The 16,235-nt window shown below is 33.2% G+C and overlaps 1 protein-coding gene across 33 annotated transcripts in view; it reads right to left on the minus strand.

Moving 5' to 3' along the window:
* The window catches only part of SOX6 (SRY-box transcription factor 6), a 766,932-nt gene that overhangs the window by 293,410 nt on the left and 457,287 nt on the right, over window positions 1-16,235 (minus strand). The window contains exon 1 of one of the 33 annotated variants that reach the window (XM_009186506.4): window positions 3,433-5,719. The exons of the other annotated variants lie outside the window; for them this stretch is intronic. The gene's annotated coding sequence lies outside the window, so the exon portion shown is untranslated. Of the gene's footprint in view, window positions 1-3,432; window positions 5,720-16,235 lie in introns of those variants that run through there. 33 annotated transcript variants of the gene reach the window in all.

Genomic DNA, 16,235 nt, shown 5'->3' on the forward strand with positions numbered 1-16,235 from the left:
GTTTCTCCAACCTTTAGTTTCCAATCATCCAAACATTTACCCTTAGAATAAAACCCAAAATCCTTCATATAGCTTAAAAGGTCCCCCATGTTCTGGAACCCACTTACCTCTGCAGGTATTCTCATCACTCTCTACTCTCTCCCTCATACTACGCAGTCTTATTGCACTGAAATTCTTTCAATTCCCCCAAAGCACCAGCTACTATCTGCTATATTCCTTCTATCTTGTGACCTTCATACATACTCTTCCCTCTGTCTGAAACATTCAACCACTCCATTTCATCCAACTAACTCCTATTCAGTTATAATTTAAAAGTCATTTCCTCAATAATGCCTTCAACAGTCCATTGTAATATTATATTACCTAAATAATGACTTTCATCACACTTTGTTAAAATTACTTTACCATCAATCTTCTCTATCAGACTATAAGCTCTATGAGGCCCAGAAATCTGTCTGTCTTGTTGACTATTATATCCTTATCATCTGGCATAGCCATTGGCATATGGTAGACACTAAACGAAAATATGTGTAATCAATGAAAATGAAGATTTCCAATGCAATAAATCTTACTGGTTCCTTGTAACAATCAAATAATATTTTGTGCACTTAATTTTAATACTATTTTTAATCAATGTTTAGTTTCTGTAATTTTTTTCTGCCATAGACTTCAGTTCTTTTTTTTTATTATTATTATACTTTAAGTTCTAGGGTACATGTGGATAACGTGCAGGTTTGTTACATATGTATACCTGTGCCATGTTGGCGTGCTGCACCCAGTTCTTTTTAATATAACAAAAGGTTGGCTACGCTTAGAGCACCACAGAAAACATTTCAAAGCAAGTACTGGTAGCAGTAGAGAACCGAGTAAAAAGGGGGAAAAGTATAATATCAGGTGATAGATCCAGGACACTCTGTAAACTCCCACCACCAGGAAATTCTTCTTCTGGGGTATATACTCCGAACCCTGAAGTTTTGTATAGTTTTTCTTAATAATGGGAGTCTTTCTTTTATTTGAAAAAAAATGACCTACAAATGAACGATAGATTACAAATTCAATGCAGTCTAGATCAGACCATTAGTCTTTAGAAGAATCATTTCTGTCAGAGTTAAGGTGGTAAATTAAGTAATTACCAGGATTTTGAAAACTTCTATCACAAAATTTTATATCAATTTTAAGCTGTATTCATTTTCAACATTTACATTTTAAGTAAAAAGGGAATAAAAGCTAAAAGTATGTTTTTGAAAAGGAAAAATGTTGCAGCCACCAAAACAAGATTGAAATATAAATATGTTCCCTTTTCTTATTATTTTAAGGGGGGAATAAAAAAAATGAGAACAAATTATCAACTAAGTATTGTTCTGCAAAAATTTCAAACACTGAACAGTTCTTTTGATTACATAAAGCACAAAGGCTCTTGCAACAACTCCCTAAACAGCTTGATGATGAACTTGATGTTCTTCTTAATCCTCTATTCAAATTTGACAACTGTTAATAATGTCAAAGAGAATCCATCTATAAACTAAATTGGAGGCTGATAATGTTTTATATCTATGAGTTTTGGCTCTATATGAGCATCAAATGTGGGAACATAACTTCTTACTACTAAATGGCAAGTCAAGCACATCAACAACGTAGTCCTGAAAATCAGTCAGTTATTAGTATACAAGGAGTGTGTACGTTTATTGGCCTAAATGCATACAGAAAAAGATAGTAAAACATATAAACACAGACCAGATACTGAACTAAAGTGAGGAGGAAAATCACTATCAAGATAGGCAGAAACATTTCTTAGGAAGCTGAAATGTGATATTGCTGAACAAACGAAAATAGTGACACCAGTCTAAAAGTGTGCTCTTTAAAAGAGACAGTGTCTCAGAGTGCAAGTTCTGTAAACCATTAGCTATAGCCACAAACCAAAGGGCAATATTTAAAGAAGAGAGCTGCATACCATACCAATAAACTGTCACAAGGATGATAGCATTTGTAGCTGTGCTATCCTTAAAGAGTGCATTTGCCTGGTAACATAGTGCTTTTTACCCATGAAATTATGTTTTCCATACAGATATTTGAAATATATAGGCATTGGCTTTACTGCAATAAATGCCCCTGTGACTCAACCGAAGGAAGAAAAACTGTGGTAACATCTTGAGGTCAGATCAATGATGCATTTAGATCAAAGTGCAGAGAAGAATTCTTAGGTCTTTCCTGAATTTGATGTAAGAATCTTAAAAGGCAAAATAGTTAGTGGCTGAGAAATATTATTCTATGGCTATGTGACAGTTCCATACCTAAAAATCTACCATTTCAATTAGTTCCTAACTCTTTACTTAATGTCTACTCTACTCTCAAATGTCACAAAACTTGCCAAGTTATCCACTGCCAGGTGATTTTTCTCCTTCAAAGCCTTTGTCTTTGTAAGATGTTCTCAAAATCCAAAACTTAAACATATGCAGGTAAAGTAAGCATTTTGATAATTAGGGAGTTTATGTCGAGTGGCTTTTATCAAGGATAACAACAGTAATAAAAATATTAATAATAAGAATGATGGTGATGAGCTCTAAACTTAAAGGAGACTACAACAAGAGTTGAAATTGCTTAAGAACAATAGCCTTGATTTCATCCTAATTTATAGTTTCCCAAAGAACCCTAGAGTTCTCCTAGATGTAACTAACTGTATCACAATACCAAGTCCTAATCACTCCCATTGCATTCCTAACCAAAACAAAATTTCCAGGAGTAATTATGTGCAGCTTATTATAGCTTCAATTTGTACTATAGAAAGGGAAAGTATTCTATGCTTTCTATTTTAAACTTTTGCGAGGAACTATTGTAAGCCATTGAATAGAATCCCTAATACGCCTTCAAGTAAGCCGCTCATCAGATATGGAAGAAGGGATAATCCATAGTACCTGGGAGTTTAAATATTTGTTTTCTCAAAGTCTTCAAGTAACAGCAACTGGGCATTTGGCACTTCCAGTAATTGCAGAATATCAGAACAGAATTCCAGGTCTAAGTAACATAATTCATGGTAACATAATTCATGGTGGAAAACTAAGTAACATAATTCATGGTACCATAATTCATGGTGGAAAAGTAAGTCTTAAAATTCTTTTGGGGTGTTCATCAGGAAAGTCATTTGCATACAAAATCTCATGGTCAAAATTTATTTCTTTTTATTAACTTCAAACATACCAAAATTGCAAAAATAGTACAGAGATTTCTTAAAGATCTTTCATCCAAAGTCCTCAAATGTTAACAGTTTTTATTCATTCTATCATTTATATTTTCTACCTCTCCCTCTCTCTGTACAGCACAATATTTTTAGTACTTTTATTCTTTGGACTTAGAATACATAGTCAAAATACTGGTCCAATGTTATTTAGGTATTTCCACCCACCACACTATACACTCTTAGTATGGTTATATCACCTGAAATATAGTTGAATCCGTTTGTCTCTGTGTGTAATCATTTGGGTTCTTCATTCATGTTTGTTTGCTTATATATTTAGTATGAGAAATAGTAGTATGATTCTGAAACACACAAATGTATGAAAAGCTGTCACTCAACTACTAATCCCCATCCCATCCATTCTACCCTACTCACACCAACCCCATCTTTTCTACTCCATTTGCACCCATCATCTCTAGATAACCAGTCTCAATAGTTTCTAGTTTACCCTTCCTCTGTTTCTTTCTGCACAATTGAGCAGATATGTGTATGTTATCTCATTTCCTCTTCTTCCTATACAAAAAATGGCATTCTATGAACACTCCTTTAAATTTATATTAAATTACATTGGAAATCACTTCATATCAGATTGCAGATAGTTTCTTCAATCTTTTTTCATAGCTACATAGTACTCCATTGTGGGACTGCAGCATAATTTATTTAATCACTCTCCCATATGCATATGTAGGTTGTTTGCAATTACAAATAATGAGGCAACAAACAGCTTTTTGCATATGTATTTTCATATCACTGAAGGTATATCTTCATTCCAAGAAGAGGACTGCTGGATCAAAAGAAAGTGTATATATTGTTTTGACAGATGCTGTGAAATTTGTTTCTGAAAGACTTATAATAACTTGCATTCCCTCCAAAATTAGAGTACCTGTTTTTTCACAGCCTTGACAGAAGAATGTGTTTCACATTTTTAATTTTCAACAATTCAATGAGCTAGAATTGTCATCTCAGTATAGTTTTAATTTGCATTACTTGCATTACCCACTTCTAGCCAAGATGGAGGCTGAATTTATCCTCCTGCCAAAAATAAAAAATAAAAAAACTTCAAGAAGTAAGGTTTCAAGATTGCTCATCAAGCAACAAAGAGGAGTATCCCTTGAGAGAGAATAAACAAATGAGCGAGCCCTACCACTGTCCCAGCTTACTGCCTGGAGAGAGTTTCCAGGCTACAGTACAGGGTAGAAGAACTCAGGTAAAGCCTAACTATTTTCCTGAGTCAAGAGATAGAACTAAAAGTTCAAAAAGACTTAGGTGGCTAAAAATTACATGGCACAGTACTGAAGAATGAGAAGCTTCAGGGAAAGGAATCTAGAGATCTGCAGAGGGATCCCTTGAGTGTTCTACAGAGTATCATGGCCACATGCATGTGAGAAACTACATGAAGCCAGAAAAAGAATTGTCTGAAAGGATTAGAGAGACCCATTGCAGCAGCTCTTAAAGGCCTGGAAATAGTCATGATTTGGTGCATCACACAGAAAATTCAGAAGGGCTTTTAGAAGCCTCAGTTGTGAGGTAAAATTAGCATTAGACTAGATAAATCCTGCCTTATTCTGCTTGCCAAACTTAAAAACAATACCCTAAAGGATCAAACTGTTTCCAAGAAACTTAAAGCATTCCAGGACAAAGCCTAAGAATATTTATAGGAATATCCAACAAGGTAAAATTCACCATGGCTAGTATTCAATGTTTTAATAATCAAGTGCGCAGAGAAGCAGGAAAATATGACCCTAATGAGGAGAAATATCAATCAACTGAAACTGAACTAAAGATGACAGAGATATTAAAATTAACAAAGACATTAAAAGAGTTATTAGAACTATATTTTATACCTTTGCTAAGCTAGCAGAAAGATTTAAAAGGTTAAATGGAGGTATGAAACACATGTAAACAAAAAAATTATTTTAATCAAACGTCTAGAGCTAAAAACCAAAATGTCTGAAATGAAAAACATACTGAATAAAACAAATGTCCAATTAAATATTGCACAAAAAAATAGTAATCTTGTTGACATAGCAATAGAAACGATCTAAAATGAAATGCAGACAGAAAAGGTAGAAAAAAATGAACAGAACATCAGTGAGCTGTGAGACAATATCAAGTTGTCTAATATATGCATAACTGGAGTCCTCAAATATAAGGAGAGAGGAAGAAAAAATATTGAAAATATAATGGCTGAAATTTCTTCAAATTTGATGAAAACTATAAATATTTAAATTCAAACCAAGCACAAGAAATATGAAGAAAACTACACCAAGGTACATCATAATTAACTTGCTTAGAACCAGTGAATTAAAGAGAAAATTCTGAAAAGTAATCCCCCAAAAAGGCATGTTATTGTAGAGGAACTAAAATAGTGTGACAATGATTCCTCACTGAAAATAATTCAGGCCAGAAGACAATTGTGCAACATTTTTAAGTACTAAAATAAAAAATAATACTCTATCTAGAATTCTATATCCAGCAAAAATAGCTTTCAAACAAAAAGATGAAATAAAAAAAATTTTAGACATATAAAAGCTGATAGAATTTATCACCAGCAGATCTGGACTGTAAGGAATATTAAAGAAACTTCATCAAGCAGAAAAAAAATGATATTGTAGGGGATCTGTATCTACAAAAAGGAATTAAGCATAACAGAAATAACAATAACATGGGTGTATATTTAATTTTTTCTTTTTATTTAAATATTATTTAATGATAATTTGCTGTTTAGAGCAAAAAGAATATCAATGTATTTTAAGATTTATAAGATAAGTAGAATCCAAATGTATAACAACAATAATAAAATCTGGAAGAGAAATTAAAGTATACTGTTGTAAGCTTATTTTACTATAGTGTAAGTAGTATGAACATCTCTTGAAGGTGGACTATAAGTTGAAGACGTATATAATTAAACTCCAAGGTAATCACTAAAATAATGCAACAGAAAATCATAGCTAATAAGCCAGCATAAAATATACATGGAATTATTTTAAAAATCGAAAGAAAAATAAGAGAAAAATAACAAACTGTATGGTGTATACAAAAAAACATGAGCACAATGATAGACTTAAATATAACCATATCAAAACTCACATAGATAATCCCAATTAAATATACAGGGCACTCTCTTCAATAGATGGAGCTGGGAAAACCGGATAACCATATGTAAAAGAATGAAACTGGACTCTTATTTTACACCACATACAAAATCAACTCAAAATGGATTAAAGATTTAAACATAAACTTGAAATTATGAAACTCCTAGAAGAAAACGTAGGGGAAAAACTGTACAACATTGGTCTGGGCAACGGTTTTTTAGATTTGATTCCAAAAATGCAGGCAGCAAAAGCAAAATAGACAAATGGGATTACATTAAAATTTTAAAAACACTTCTGCACAACAAAGGAAACAATAGAGTGAAGACAATCTACAAATTGGGAAAAAATATTTACAAGCCATACATCTGATAAGGGACTAATGTCCAAAATATATAAAGAAGTCAAACAACTTTATAAAAGTAAAAAAAAAGACCGGGCGCGGTGGCTCAAGCCTGTAATCTCAGCACTTTGGGAGGCCGAGACGGGCGGATCACGAGGTCAGGAGATCGAGACCATCCTGGCTAACACTGTGAAGCCCCGTCTCTACTAAAAAAAATACAAAAAAAAAAAAACTAGCCGGGCGAGGTGGCGGGCGCCTGTAGTCCCAGCTACTCGGGAGGCTGAGGCAGGAGAATGGCGTAGACCCGGGAGGCGGAGCTTGCAGTGAGCTGAGATCCGGCCACAGCACTCCAGCCTGGGCGACAGAGCGAGACTCCGTCTCAAAAAAAAAAAAAAAGTAAAAAAAAAAATTGATTAAGAAATAGACAAAGGACCTGAATAGACATTTCTCAAAAGAAGGCATATAAGTGGCTAACAAATATGTTAAAAAAGCTTGATATCATTAATCACAAGGGAGATGCAAATCAAAATCATAACGAGGTATCATTGCATACCTGCTTAGAATAGCTAGTATAAAAAGGACCAAAGATAACCAGTGTTGGCAAGGATGTGGAGAAAAGGGAATTTTTGTATACTGTTAGTGGGTATGTAAGTTAGTACAACCATTATGAAAAACTGTATGCAGGTTCCTGAAAAACCCAAAAATATAATTAACATATAATCCAGCAATTCCATTTATGGGAATTTACCTGAACGATTTGAAATCAGTATGTCAAAGAGATGTATGCATGCCTATGTTCACTGCAGCATCATTCACAATAGCCAAGTTATGGACTATCAAGCTAAGTGTCCATCAATGGATGAATGGATAAAGAAAATGTGGCATATGTACACAAAAGAATACTATTCAGCATTAATAAAGGAAGAAATATGTCATTTACAAAACATGATGGAATTGGAGAACATTATGCTAAGTGAAATAAGCCAAACACAGCAGTACCACATTTTCACTTATATGTGGAATTTAAAACAACTCAACTCACATAAGGAGAGAGTAGAATGGTGGTTACCAGAGTCTAGGGTATGGGGAAATGGAGAGATGGTAATCAATGATTACAAAGTCTCAGTTAGATAGGAGAAATAAGTTTTGTTTTTTTATATATATTGTATAGCATGGTGAATATAGTTAGTAATTGAGTCTGCACATTTCAATATCACTAAGAGAGTAAATCACGAATGTTTTTATAACAAAAACGTCAAATATTTGACATGATGAATAGGTTAATTAGTTTAAGCACTCCACATCATTTTGAAAAATCATCATATCATGTTGTACCCCATAAATATATACAACTATAATTTGTCAAAACATAATATTAAAAATGTAGAGATAGTCAAGCTGGATAAAAAAGCAAAACTCAGTTATATACTGCATATAGGAAACCCATTTTAAATGTAAAAGATAGACAAAAATAAGTTAAAAGTAAAAGAAGGAAATATATATATATACACCTTGATAAGACTAAGTTGCTATATAAATATCAAAGTAGAGTTTAGAGCAAAGATTTATCAGGGATAAAGAGGGTCATTTCATAATGGCAAAGTATATGATATGATATATGATATGATATGATATATGATGATATGATAGAGAAGATGGCCATTCTAATTGTTTATGTACCTAGTAACAGAGCTTCAAAATATATGTATCACAAACCGATATAACTACAAGAAGAAATGACAAATTCACAATTGTAAGTCAGATAATTCAACACTCCTTTCTTAATGTCTGACAGTTGTATCTCTTCAATAATTGAAAATAGTATCTCTTCATAGGCTACATAGGGCCATTTTTACATTTGTTTTTTGAATTGTCTATCCATGTCCTTTTCTCTTTGTTTTGAGATTTTTGGTCCTTATTTCCCTCAAATTTTCAGAAATTCCAGAGTTCTTTATATATTAGGAATATTAATCCTTTATTTTTTATATATAGACAAATCTTTTCTCTCAATTTGTAAGTTTTGTTTTGGCTTTACTTATGATCTTTTTAACATGCAAATACTTTTATTTTATGTATTCAAATCTGGCATGCTTTTCCTTTATTACGTCTGGATTTTGAGTCATAAGGCCTTTCTTTCAAGAGAAATTCACCTATGTTTTCTTGCAATATATTGCTTTTTTTTTAACCCTTAGATCTCTGATCACTTTGGAGTTTATTCTTTTGTATAGCATTAAGTATAGATATAATGTTATCTTTTTTCAAATTGCTACCCCACTGTCCCAACACCATATATTAAAAAGTCTATCTATGCCCTAGTGATTTGAAATGCTAACTTCATTATATAATGAACTTCTGCACATATTTGGGTTTATTTATGGACTTTATTCTCCTGGTCTGTTTACTCATTTGCCATAACTGTACTCCATAGTTTTAATTATAGACTTTATAGTCTGCTTTAATCTCTATTAGGACTATTCTCATATCCTCTGCATTTGTAGTTTTCTTTTTAAGTATATTCCTCACTATTCTGGCATGTTTGTTTATCCATATGAACTTTAGTATCAACTTGATCATAAAAACTTCGGGGAATGTGTTACATTTATAAATTAAAAATTTATAAAAATTTAAAAATTATAAATTAACTTATAAAGAACTAACTTCTTCATGATGTTAAGTTGTCCTATCCACCAAAAGGGTATGTCGTTTTATTTGTTCAGATGTACTATTGTGTCTTTTAGGAGTATTTTAAAGCTTTCCTCATATGAAATTTGTATATTTTCTTTTAAGTTTATTCCTAAATACTTAATCTTCTATGTTGCTACTGCAAATGGTGTTTTTTTCTACCATTAATTATATCCTCTAACTGGCTGTGCTATTTTCTACAAAAGCTATTAATTGTTGTATACTAATTTTACCACCAAATAATTTTTCTTTTATTATTACAGAATTTATTTTCTAAGCATTCCTAGGTATACTATCACATCATATGCCAATATAGATAATTTTACTTCTTTATCACTTCTTATACCTCTAATTCATTTATCTTGTATAATTGCATTGGCTAATACCTTCAGAAAACTGTTGAATATAGTGGTGACAGTGGGCAGTTCGGCCTTGTTCCTGATCTTAAGGGAAATTCCTCTAGCACTTCTTCATAAGTAAGTGGTACACTTTAGAACTAGAGTATTTTGTCATGTTAATAAATAATCAATAATATCTGATAAGGGTTTAATATTAGCAATACATAAAGAATTTCTACAACTTGACAACCAAAAGACAACCCAATTTTAAAATGGGCAAAGGACTTGAATAGACATTTCTCCAAAGAATATCTACAAATGGCCAAGATGCACATAAAAAGATGCTCAACATCATTATTCACTTGGGAAATACAAATCACAGCCACAATGACATATGACTTCACACCTGCTAGGATGGCTATAATTTTTTAAAAAGAAAATAAAAATGACAAATGTTTGTAAGGATGTAGAAAAATTGGAACACTCGTACGTCGCGGGGAAGGCAGGGAATAAATTGGTGTAGTCACTGTGGAAAACAGTTTTGTAGTTTCTCAAAAAGCTAAACATGGAATTATTTTATGACCCAGCAATGCCATTCCTAGGTTTATACACAAAAGAACAGAAAATATGAATTCAGATACATATATGCCAATGTGCATTGCACCATTATTACCAATAGCCATAATGTAAAAACAAACCAAGTGCCCATCAATAGATGAATGAATAAACAAAATGTAATAACACATACACACAAACAAACACACACACACACAGGAATATTATTCAGCCATAAGAAGGAATGTAGTTTTGACACATGCTACAGCATAAACGAATCTTGAAAAAATGTTATGCTACTTGATAAAAGTCATACACAAAAGGGCAAATATTATATAATTCCACCTAGTCATATCTAGAATCTAGAAAAAGTAGATTCATAGAGACAGAAAGTACAGTAGAGGTTACTAGGGAGTTTGAGGACTGGGGAATGGGGAGTTATTGTTTACTAATTACAGAGTTTCTATTTAGGGTAATGATAAGAGTTTTGGGAATAGATAGTGGTGATCGTTATAAAAACTATGAATGTAATTAATAGTAATGAATTGTGCACTTAAAATGGTTAAAACTGTAACTTTTATATTTATTTTACCACAGTAGAAATCAGAGAAAGAATACATCCATTTATATTTTGAGTATTTTATCAAAAATGGGTATTAAATTATTTTGCAGCCTTTTTCCACATTTTGGAGATTATTCCAAGACTTTTTTTCCTTAGAACCATAAATATAATATATTCTATTAAGGAATATCCTAGTACTGATCCAAGCTTGCACCACTGGAATAATTCCACTTGAACTTTGTATAATCTAATATTAATGTGGTATTTGATTATATTTGCTCATATTTTATTTGGTCTTTATTTCCAACCAACCAATATTTTATAATTACTGCAATTGTTATAGATATGAGAAAATAAGTCATCTGATTTAAATCTCAATAATAAATAATTCTAGAAAACATTGCCTCAAGATATAAATTAAAAATGACTTTTAATGGATGAAATAAATCAGACCAAACTAAGTTCCCATACACATTCACAAGAAATTCTAGAACTCTGTATTGCTTCCTGTCCTCTGATGACATTTTCAACCTCTCTGCTTTCAACCTTATCTAGCTTTACAGAAGATGTGCTATAGCACTCCATCTAGCACAATGTTATTTTCAGTAGCAAAGCCCCTAAAGAAGATGCTGGCCTTGAGATATATGTATTTTAAAATGGGATTAATATTAGTAATCAAGTCTCTTCTCATGGTTTAAGTCAAAATGTTACCTGAAAATGTTAGACAGAGGTATTATTGAATTACACTTTTCCAACAAGAATTAAAGATGCAAGATTTCTGATTATGAAGGCAAATTAAAACTAGCTCACAAATTTCACTCCCTCAATTACTTATTAAAATACAAAATTAAGGTCAGAAAAAAATTACCAACAGTAACCAAACAAGAAAAGCAAAATAACTAAATGTAATAAACCTCAAAACCTAGCAACCAAGGAAAGAAATAGAGATGATGTGGGTGAGTCAACAAAGTACTAAGAATTGTCATTAATATTTCCAAATCTGGGGAGAGGCAAACTGAGCAAGTTTTGTTATCTTCTTCATTTTCAATCTGTAGTAGAAAAGAAAAATAAGAAGAAATAAATAATATAGGGAAAGTGAACCACAGGGCTATTTCTGTATGACAGACGTAAATAATCTAGTCTATACAATAAATTTGGTCAAAGATCCAAAAAGTATTCTTCTGAGTGATAGACCATGATTCCCATTTAAATTGCAGAATCTCAGAGGAGACAGCTCAGACCCCAAATAAAAGCTAAATGTCACCTCAGCTGAGTTCTCCCCCATATCTACCTCAAAAAGTTTTCACCCCTGAGAAATAATTTTCTCCGTCTTCCAAGGAGATGAGGCAAAGAGGCAACCAGGAGGAAATAAATACAAAAATCCTGGAAGAAAAAAAGCATGATCAAGAATATAATGCTAAAGAAAGATGTCACATATGAAGATGAAAAACAGGTAGATAAAAATGTTATAGAAATTTGGGAATACTACACTCCCTTAGGGGGCTGTGAGAAGAGGGCCTTGTTCTTAACAATGAAATTCTGCCAACTAAGAGAAAAAGTGAAAAAGAGTCAGAAAAAGAGAAGCTGTGGTAAAAGAAGTAGTAGTGATGACTGAATTAATATACCTATAGAATAAACATTGAACAACTATAGGAATTATAGATACAAAAAGAATGTAAATATTATAAACTTAAACAATGCAAAAGTAAAATAACTAACAAAAACTGAGAAGTGGGCATAGAGATTTGGAAGAAAGTATATTATGCCCTTATCTTTCAAAACAGAAAGCCAACTGTTTCTTTTAAAAATAAATATATAGCTTCTATAAACTAGACATAATGAGAAAGCCTCTTAATTTTTCATAATGTCCCTCCTCCCCAGTTTTTAAGCCTTAAGGGGAATCTTTTAGCAAATATTATCTCTAATGCTAAAAATAAACATTGATACGAGATTCAGCAACCCCTCTAGTTCTACGTTGGTTTCTTCTTTTCTATAAAGTAAAATAAAATGTATCAATTTATATTTAAATAGCATCTACGGGATGACCCCATTTTTACAAAAGCCTTTCCATTTGTCCACCCATCCATATGCCCACTCACTCATCCTTCCATTTGTATAAATGTGTAAGAATGATATCTATCTAATATTAATGATGTTAATTTCTAGGTGGTGGTATTAATTTTCCTATTTTTAATTTTCATACATTTCTATATTGATTCTTTCTCAAAAGGATCTTTAAAAGAAAAACAACAATTATTTTTCTTTGAAAACAAACAGAGCAAATACGCCAAGAGATTAACCATGTTTAGTGCTGGGTAGCAGGAAGACAAATGATTATTCCCCTCTTTGTACATTCCCTCATTCGTTAAATTAAAAAAAAAAAAAAAAAAAGATTAAAGAGGCTGTATTCATCATGCTGCCCAAAAATGAAGTTATTCCTCAGCATAGAAAGTGATACAAAGGTCACAACCAAACATTTTCATTCTTAAGTACTTTCAGACAGCTAACCCAAAGACAACAGGCAAAATCTCAACTAAGAGATTTCCCCTAAATCAATTATTAGGCCTTTTGGCTTTTTGTAACAAATTATCACCTTATTATTATGTCATGAAGTATGATAGTATGCAGGTAGCCTAGACAAGGGGCATTGGACAGCCATGTTTTACTTTTTAAATCTCCCTATTACTTCAGAAGAGAAATAAAAGAAAAAGGAATAAAAAAGACTAATGGATACAGAGGCGCAGAATCTTGAAAATTCTAGAATCTAAGTAATGGGTATACAAGGGTTAATTATAACATTCTTTCTAGCTTTTTGTACACTTGAATTTTTTATAATACATTTTCTTAAATTATCCTTACATATCACACAAAGTAAGTATTCTTTGCAATTATTTCATAAGCTCATCTGTAAAACAAAACACCTCTTGGGAGCCCGAGGCGGGTGATTCATGAGGTCAAGAGATCGAGACCATCCTGGCTAACATGGTGAAAGCCCATCTCTACTAAAAATGCAAAGAAAAAAAAAATTAGCTGGGTGTGGTGGCGGGTGCCGGTAGTACCAGCTACTGGGGAGGCTGAGGCAGGAGAATGGCATGAACCCGGGAGGTAGAGCTTGCAGTGAACCAAGATCATGCCACTGCACTCCAGCCTGGGCAACAGAGCGAGACTCAGTCTCAAACGGGGGGAAAAAAAAACACACCTTTTCCTTTGGGGAGCTAAGCCAATTGGTTATTAACATCTCATTGTGAATTATTTTAATCAAACTTAAAATATCTTAATCAAATATTTTTCCTCCTATCACCTAAGATCACTTATACAAAGGGCCTATTTGATAAGGGAAAAAAAAACGAAAGCATGGGCATTTTAGAGAATAGGACATTTCAGAAAGGGTAGACAGAGATAGCAGTAGAGTTGGAAATGAAGTAGCAACTTACACATGGAAACCACATATGCATTTGTTTTCTTTGAAAATTTATCTAGCTTTTTGTTATCACATGAAATAATTTCAAGTACTTCTTAGCTTTCCTCAAATCAAGAAGTGAATATCGTCTTAAACACTTTCCTACAAAGGGTCAAAAATATAAATAGATTCATATTGTACTATTTGTAGTTATCTGGGAGACTTTTCTTCTCTTTTTATCCATAGTGGAATAAATACGATAACAGTTTTTGAGTATCTGATATGACAGCACTTGATATAATATGATGTACACGGAACTAAGTACTTTAAATAGATGAATTGCATAAATATATACAAGTATGTAGAATGAGGTCAGAGAAGTCAGGAAAATTCCTCATGGTCAGATAGCTAACATATAGTACAAGTAGGATCCTGACACAGAAAGTCTAAGTCCAAACTTATTTCTATCACTTTCTGTAAATGTAACTCAAAATTATCTCTAAAGAGACACAAAAATATGACTTATCAGATTGGCAAAAATATGTGCAAGTCCTTCCTCAGCAAAGTTAGAGATTCTGCCAAAAAGGTAGAAACTAAACCTAAAGACCTTGGCTATAAGTGTAGCCCTGTAAGAGACTAGGCTGGCAATGAAAAAGCCATTCATGATCCCCTTCTCCTTCAACTGCTTTCCACTTGAGAAACTGGAAAATCAAAACATTTGCATGACTAGTCTCCTTTGCAGCAAGGGTTAGTCATGTGACCTAGTTCCAGATAATGAGACATGGAAGAAAGCCTGCTATGGGGCTTCTGGAAAAGAATTTTTTTAACCTTGATTACCTCTGTCTCCCAAATAAATATGGTATAAATAGAATAATTCTCTGTCATGCACCATCCACTGCTTCCTCTTATAGAACGTGGGCCTGCTGTGACCATCTTATAATGATAAAGGGAAGGTCAGAGGATTTGCAGGAGTGCAATCAAGTCCTAACATTGTCAACCTCCTGTACCAATACCAGAAACCACTTACCTTCAGACTTTCTGCTATGTGAAAAAATTAAATACCTATTTCTTTAAGCTACAGTATGTTAAGTATTTTGTTTTATTTGTTTTTTTGTTGTTGTTGTGGATACTTGCATCTTAAAATATTCCTAATTAATGCCAGTTTCAGCACCTAATAATTATGTCACCTGAAGTATAACTGAACCACAATTTCTTCATTTGCTGCAAAGACTAAATGAGGTAACAATTTAAAAATACTTAGCTTTTCACACGCAGTGAGCATTCCAGTAAAAACAGTTTAATCTAAGACATTAAGGCTCACCATGCCTAGCACCAAAGAACACTTTAGTGGGAGAAGCTATATGTTAAACATTGTCACCAAAGAATCCTTGCTCTAAGGCAGATTACCTAACGGGCACGAAAGGACTCTATGCTATGGACTGAACTATGTTCCCCCAGAATTCACATGCTGAAGCCCTACCCTCTAATGTGATGGTATCTGGAGACGTGGTCTTTGGGAGGTAATTAGGTTTAGATGAGATCATGAAGGTGGGGCCTTCATAACAGGACTACTGACCTTAGAAGAAGAGACACCAGAGATCTCCCTTTTATCTCTCTTACTGCCCCACCCCCACCCACTCCACCATGTGAGGTTGCCAGGATGCAGGGAGAAGACAGAGATCTTCAAGCCAGGAAGACAGCCCTGACAAGGAACCAAATCTGCCAACACCTCAATCTTCGACTTCCCTGCCTCCAAAACTGTGAAAAATAAATTTCCGTTGTTTAAGCCACCCAGTCTGTGGTATTGTGTTATGGAGTCCAAGCTGACAGTAAACACTGTGTGATCAGCTCCTGTTACAAAGAAGCAGATAGAACAAAAAGAAAAAATTGGACTGCATAATAAAGTCTGGTATCTTCCACAAGTACCTAACAAAAGATAAATGTTCTTCATAGGCTACTAATCTTCCATTTACCCCTCAGCCTATAGCTGCTCCAAAGACTCCACACTTTCTTTGGATCAGGAGTGGAGAC

This window comes from Papio anubis, chromosome 12, assembly GCF_008728515.1.
Source record: "Papio anubis isolate 15944 chromosome 12, Panubis1.0, whole genome shotgun sequence".
Lineage (NCBI taxonomy): Eukaryota > Metazoa > Chordata > Mammalia > Primates > Cercopithecidae > Papio > Papio anubis.